This window comes from Nematolebias whitei, chromosome 2, assembly GCF_014905685.2.
Source record: "Nematolebias whitei isolate Nwh7 chromosome 2, NemWhi1, whole genome shotgun sequence".
NCBI lineage: Eukaryota > Metazoa > Chordata > Actinopteri > Cyprinodontiformes > Rivulidae > Nematolebias > Nematolebias whitei.
In genome coordinates this window covers 9,564,941-9,571,569 of record NC_056499.1, presented here as the reverse complement: position 1 = coordinate 9,571,569, position 6,629 = coordinate 9,564,941, and positions in this window count along the sequence as shown.

Genomic DNA, 6,629 nt, shown 5'->3' with positions numbered 1-6,629 from the left:
TTTTCCTCGTGAACCTAATTGCCTAATTAGGAAGGAAATGAGAGACCCGATTCCCAGAGTTGAGATCAGCTCAACATTAATTCAAGACAAATGCATGTTAAACAGGCACGCAGCAGCTCGAAGAGATTTGTGAACACTATCTGGTTTTAAAATTGTTAAATTGCATACAGCTGATTACAAATATAAACCTCATTACACTGCTGAAGAGCATTTACAACAACAACAAGAATGCTGCAAGTTCAACAAATCTGTTTTAACTTCCTGGTTCATCTTGTTTCATCTCATTTTGAAGAAACTAAATTGATTGAAATGGCGAGCTAATCTAAACGATCACACGAGTCAAGAGGGATTGATTTTACACTCTCAGATTGATGTTTCAGGGGTGGACGGAGTAAATGCCCTTGTATCTGTTCATGCAATAACCAAACCACTGGGAAAACATGTTGCTCTGAGTAATTAAAGATGCTGCATGTCTACTCATCTGTGAGTCAAGGGATGGATAAAAACAGGACTGAAAAATGGTGGATGGATTTCACGTTATGGCTTGCTGCCTGATTGATGAAATAAGATGTCCTCATTAAGTTAAAAAAACAGAAGCCTCACCTCAATCCACTGTCCATTGTTCTGCACCATGAGTACAACACAGGGGTCTGACTTGTTCAGCGTGTCACGATCCAGGAGACCTTTGCATGAAACTCGCAGCTCCACTTTGGTGACACATGTAGCCGGGCCACTGAGGCTGGTCGCAGGGGAGGTCGCCTCCTGAACATCATTCATCATGACTCAAGGTGAGAGGAGCTGCCAACCGGCAGAGACGTGCAACGAGAAGCTGTTGGTCCTGCTCCAGGAGGGGGATGGGAGGATGAAGTGATCGGTGGCAGGATCTCAGTTGTGTCTCGGCACACTCACAGGAGACGGACCCTTTTGACTTTGCACAGATGTCACAAGAACAGAGATTCTTGTTAAGTCTCGGGGGGGAATCAAACTCAGGCTGTTATAAGTGTCTGTCAGAGCTGTTCTCCTGAGAGACGTCTCGTCCCAAACTGGGTAAAACACAAGACATGAAGGTCGCAGGCTTTCAGGAGTCGAGGTCAGAGTCCTGCAAAAACTCCTTTAGGAAGGCTCAACTGAGTGCTAGCTCTTTTTTAAATGCCCTAAATGGCAATTTTTAAAAAAAGAGAATCACTCTGACAAAGTCATGCTATTGTGCAAAAGTCTTAAATCACTCCTAGTTTCAGTTCATTTTGCTTCCAAGAAGCCAAATCCATTTTTTTTAATATTTTTAAAGTGGTCTTAATTAACAGTTCTTGATGCTTTCTGTGGGTCTTTCTAAATCTTTGGTTGTTTTTTTCTTTACTCATTTTCAGTCCAGCACCTAATCATTACCATGAAAAGGTCTTCTTAAGTCCCTTAAGGTCAGGATTTTATTTATAAATATATATAATAAAAGATTACCAAAAAAAAAGTCTGGCTCCTTGGAAGAAAAATATATTGAATTGAGGAATGGTGCACTGCAAACATTGTAAAACAAAGAAAACATATTTAAAAAGAAAAATGTGTTTTTTATGGCTAAAATGAAAGTGCCATAAAATCTAAAACCTATTAGCAGGGACACCTGGCAGGTTTTAATTAAAGATCAATTTAGAGGTCCATAAGCAAGGCAGTTTTTGCACAACTGTTGACCTTGTTTAACTGCAATGAAATGTAAAAAAATAATAATAAATAGGAGTGTCGGAGTGTATGCTAAACGTTTCCTCCCACTGTTTCCAGAATATGTCACAGTTTCCAGAGACAAACGTGTTTTCAGTTTTTTTACTTTCAGCACCTTGGACAGAGTCCGACTCCTGCCGGAACCACCTGACTGGATCTGGATCAGATTCATCCTAAAACTGACCCCAGAACGGCTAAAATGCACCAAGTGTCTGGACGTCTGTGTCTTCCGAAGCCGAAGTTGCACATTTACCAGTAAAAGAACAAAGACTGAGCAAAGTGAAGCTGAGAGAAACGCTCCTGCTCGCCTCGTTAATCCTTCATCATCTGGAGCCGCGCAGCGATCAAGAAAACAACAAACTGAGATTAAAACCAACAAACAAACAATAAAAAACAATCAACTGTGAGCCTACCTGCTGTTGTCTTCAGCTCATGGAAACACTTGTTCAATCCGCTCCCACTCAGCACCGGTTGATATTTCCTCTGTTATTCTTCCAGTAAAACTCCGTGGCTCTGCTGGTGAGGAGGGAGTGGGCTCGGCTCGCAGGAGATGGAGAGCAGAGAGAGTCCGTGGGGTGGGGGGTGGGGTGGGGGGAGGGGGGTAACTCAGAACCAAGTGGATGACGGGGGCAGGGAGAGTCTGTGCAAGAAGTGCAACAGAGGAGGACCTCTGATCGCTCATTCAAGCTGAGACTGATGCAGCTCTGACTGTGACCCATGAGCAAATCCAAGCTGATCGTCGGTTCGTTTTCACTCGCGCTCCTTGGGGTTAAAGTGATAGTTCAGGTCTTTTGAAGTGGGGTTTGGTGGAAAAGTTATGAATGTGCAGTATCTTACCTGTTGTAGATGGATCTTTGAAGACCTCAGTCTGGAAAAATTGTTTGTTGTTGGTGATGCAGCCCATGCATGCACACACACACACACACACACACACACACATATATATATATATATATATAACTCAGGTCGGCATGGTGGCACAGTTGGTAGAGCTGCGACCTCTCAGCGAGAAAGTACAAATCATGGCCGGGGGTCTTTCGGGTGGAGTTTGCATGTTCTCTCTGTGCTGCATGGGTTTTCTCCAGGTACTCCGGTTTCCATCCACAAACCAAAAACATGCATGTTAGGCTGATCGGTGACTCTAAATAGTCCCTAGGTGGGAGAGAGCAAGTGAAAGGTTGTTTGTCTCGTTTGTCTCTATGTGTCCCTGACTGGAGACCTGTCCAGGTGTCCCTGTGATTGACTGGAAACCTGTCCAGGTGTCCCTGTGATTGACTGGAGACCTGTCCAGGTGTCCCCCGCTTCTCACACAGCGATGGCTGAATATGGGCACCAGTGACCCCCCGCAACCCAAAAAGGAAGAAGCCGGTAAAGATGATGGATGGTTGGATGGTTGGATGGATGGTTGGATGGATGGATAATCAAATCCTGTGCTAACCAAGTGTTTCATTTTTGAACATTAGTCCAACATTTTGATGGCAGCAGCTTGTTGAGCTTCTCGTCATTGCGGACAGCCAGCTGCAGGTGTCAGGGGAGGATCCTGGTCTTCTTGTTGTCATGAGCCACGTTTCCCACCAGCTCCAGGATCTTGGCAGTCAGGTACTCAAAGACCTCTGCCAGGTAGACGAGGATGCGTCCACGGCACCTCCTTTTTAACTAATTTGTGATTTGAGGCTGTAGCTGAGGTATTATTTTAGCTTTTGAGATTTTAATCAGCTCTCCGACCTGTAAAAAAAAAAAAAAAAACACCTTGTTGCCATGGTTACGCATCATAACAAATGTCCAAAAGCAAACGGTTTCAGTAAAAATCCTTCAAGCTGCGCAGCATCTGATATCAGAGGAAATAATCATTAAAAAAAGTGATTTACATCCAGAAAAAAGAGGAATTCAAGTTTTCAAAAGCAACATCCCAGAATGAAAGTAACAGATCTCCAACATGCAGCCACCTTTAGTGGCGCACTTCTAGAACATGTTTATTTAAAAAAAAAAAGGTTTTATAATTATATGATAATTTTATAATGTAGCTACTTTTGTTTTATTTTAATTTCTTCTATTTGCATTTCATTTTATATGCTTTTATAGGATTTGTGTTGTCTGTACATCCTGTGTTCTTTGTTTAAAACAGGTCTCTCTTGAAAATGAGTCTTCGAGGCTCAATGAGACTAACGTGTATAGGGTTGAATGAAAAAATGAACGTATTTGTGGTGGAAATTAGGGGCATAATAATCTGTAGCACTTTTGGTTCAGCATGGAGCACTTTGGGAAGAAATATAATATTTATCCTGGGATGACCATGTCATGCAAAACTGGTAATTGTATAAAGGTTTCTATAATAGAATTACCATAAACAGCTAACGATTTTGGAGGAAGGAGATCTACAACAGATAAGCTATTATCGTTCATTTACACAAAACCTCACATTGAAGGATCTGAACTATCCCTTTAAACTTTGTTTACAAATTGGTTCAGACTAAAGGGGACCAGGTGTTGCACATTTTATCTCTTTACATCACAAATTAACGATGCTTCACATTTTTCCTCACTCAGTCAGACTGAGTCAACACTTTAGGACTAAGATTTTGCTTCTGACTGTAGAAAGCAGAACATTTTCTTATATAGGACTGCACTAGTTACGCCTAAGGTGTTAAATAGAAAAAAAAAAAAAACATAACATTTGCTTTTTTGTTGTTGTTGTTAAAGATAGAAAATACCACAAAAAATATGAAAGCCTGTGAAAATACAAAAGCATTTCTGGTAAAATTGCTGTATTTAGTTGCAAAAATGCTATACATCAGTACAATTAGGCTAATAATATGGGCTAAATAAGTTATGAAATTTAAATAGACATCTCATTTAAGACTTTCTTTTAGCATGTGTCACACATTGTGCCAGAGCTGATTGGTTGGGATCAGCTCTAACTAATTTAGACCCATATACTGGGCATTTTTCCCTCCAGTAGCAATACAGTATATTCTTAAAGGAAATCATGCCATTGTTCAAATGTGCACAAAACCTGTGTGTCTTAACAATCCTTTGCTTACCAATGATTTACGTAAAGCACAACGAGGAAAACAAGGCTGGCCAGCTCCATAATGTTATTCATGTAGATTGCACAAATCTGCATTCAGCATGGTGCATTGAGAACAAGACACAGAAACACATTTGTTTTAGCTGTCAGTGTCTCAGGCTCAGATTAAGTACAGCCTTTTTGTGTTTGTCTTTTTTTTTTTTTTTTTACATTATATAATAGGAATTTAAAATAACGACCTGTATTTAACAAACATGACAATAAAAGTCAAACAACTAAAACAGAATCCGTGTTTTTAATTTGGTCAATTTTATGTAACCTCAGCAGTAAAAATAACAATAAAGCATGTGAGAGAGCTCAAAAAGTCAGGTTCCCCATCCCAGTCCCAACCATTATTATATACTGGAGCTAAATACATATTGAAAACACATGTGCTCAAAAGTGAAAATGATCCTGAATCAAGGAATCCTTTTTCAATCCCTTTACTTCCACTGTATGTATGTTACATAATGCATTGTTTCTACATGGTGCTGGTGCTTGAACCCTTTCTCTGTCCACCCACAAATGTATTATTCCATGAATGCATTTCTAGGCGTTGCATAACGTAGATAGATTGAACTGACATAACAGAAGCGAAGGCCATAAAAGACAGGATAGATTTAGAAAAATAACATTATAATAATAAATTATCCCATAAAATCAGAAACTGCTTATCTTTAAACAGACTGAGATTCAAACAGTTAGGTGGCTTTTAGCTACAGTTGTGAGCGTCATCTATAACATTTAATTCACTGAGCTCTCACACACACAGCATGTCCTTCATGCTGAAAGAAAGAAAATGTCCTTTTATTTATTTCCTGCAGCTTTTCAACTTTGTTTGCAAGTGTTGGAATATTTGAAAAGATTTCAAAGCAGGCATGAAGGTCAATTAAATAATTTCAACAGCTTAAAAAATACTCTCAGTTCTCTGCTTTTTAATTATCTGATCTGTTGAGCTGATCATCATGTGATTAAGAAAAAACAAATAAAGCCTGCTTAGTTTACCCTTGCAGTTTAACAGTATTTATTAGTTTTTAATAATAAACAGTAAATTAGTGTTGGATTTGCATGCACTGTGTTGAAATGTCACCTAGAGTCAGACCTCTCCTGCAGTTTTCACCCTCACTGCCTCTTCTTCTTTTGCACGAGCCTTCAGAGGTGGTAAGAAATGTCTGCTCCGGGGCACACACCTGAGCCCTGTTATGCCACAGCTCCAAACAACGACCATCTGCTGCTGCTGCGTCACTTCAGTGTTCAAGTTTACACGTGGAGCATCTATTCATGCCCCCCACCCACTGCTGCTTCTCCTGAGTCACATCCAGTGGCTGTTCTCAGACCTCTCTGCAGACACAATGACCCTGAAAGGAGGTTCTCTTAATGTGACCAGACCCTTTGTCCTCACAGATTTTATGTTTACAATCCTAATATCGAAGTTTAAGGATTATTTGTTTTTAAGTAAATAAAAACCCTTTGTATATTTTGGAGCAGAGCTACCTTGTGACTGAAAAGCTGCATAAGTATGGTCAACAGTCTGCAGGTAGACATGTAGGTTATTAATCATTTCTGGAAGTAACTGTATTGTCTTCACTAGAAACTAGACACAGCTGACCTATATGACATGCCTATGGTTCAGAAACGCCAGTTTCATTTACGAAAGCGCACAATGTCCCTGGATGCAGCTGGATCGATTAATATTTACAGTCCTAACGCCAGAAGCAGCTTCAAGAGGAGCTTGTCTTCTGAGGGACTAAATTTACAAGTGGCTGAAACCTTGAGTTGAAGGTTTCATGAGGTAAATAAACCTCAACTGGACAATGACTGTCCATCTTTTAAACTAAATACAGTATATATA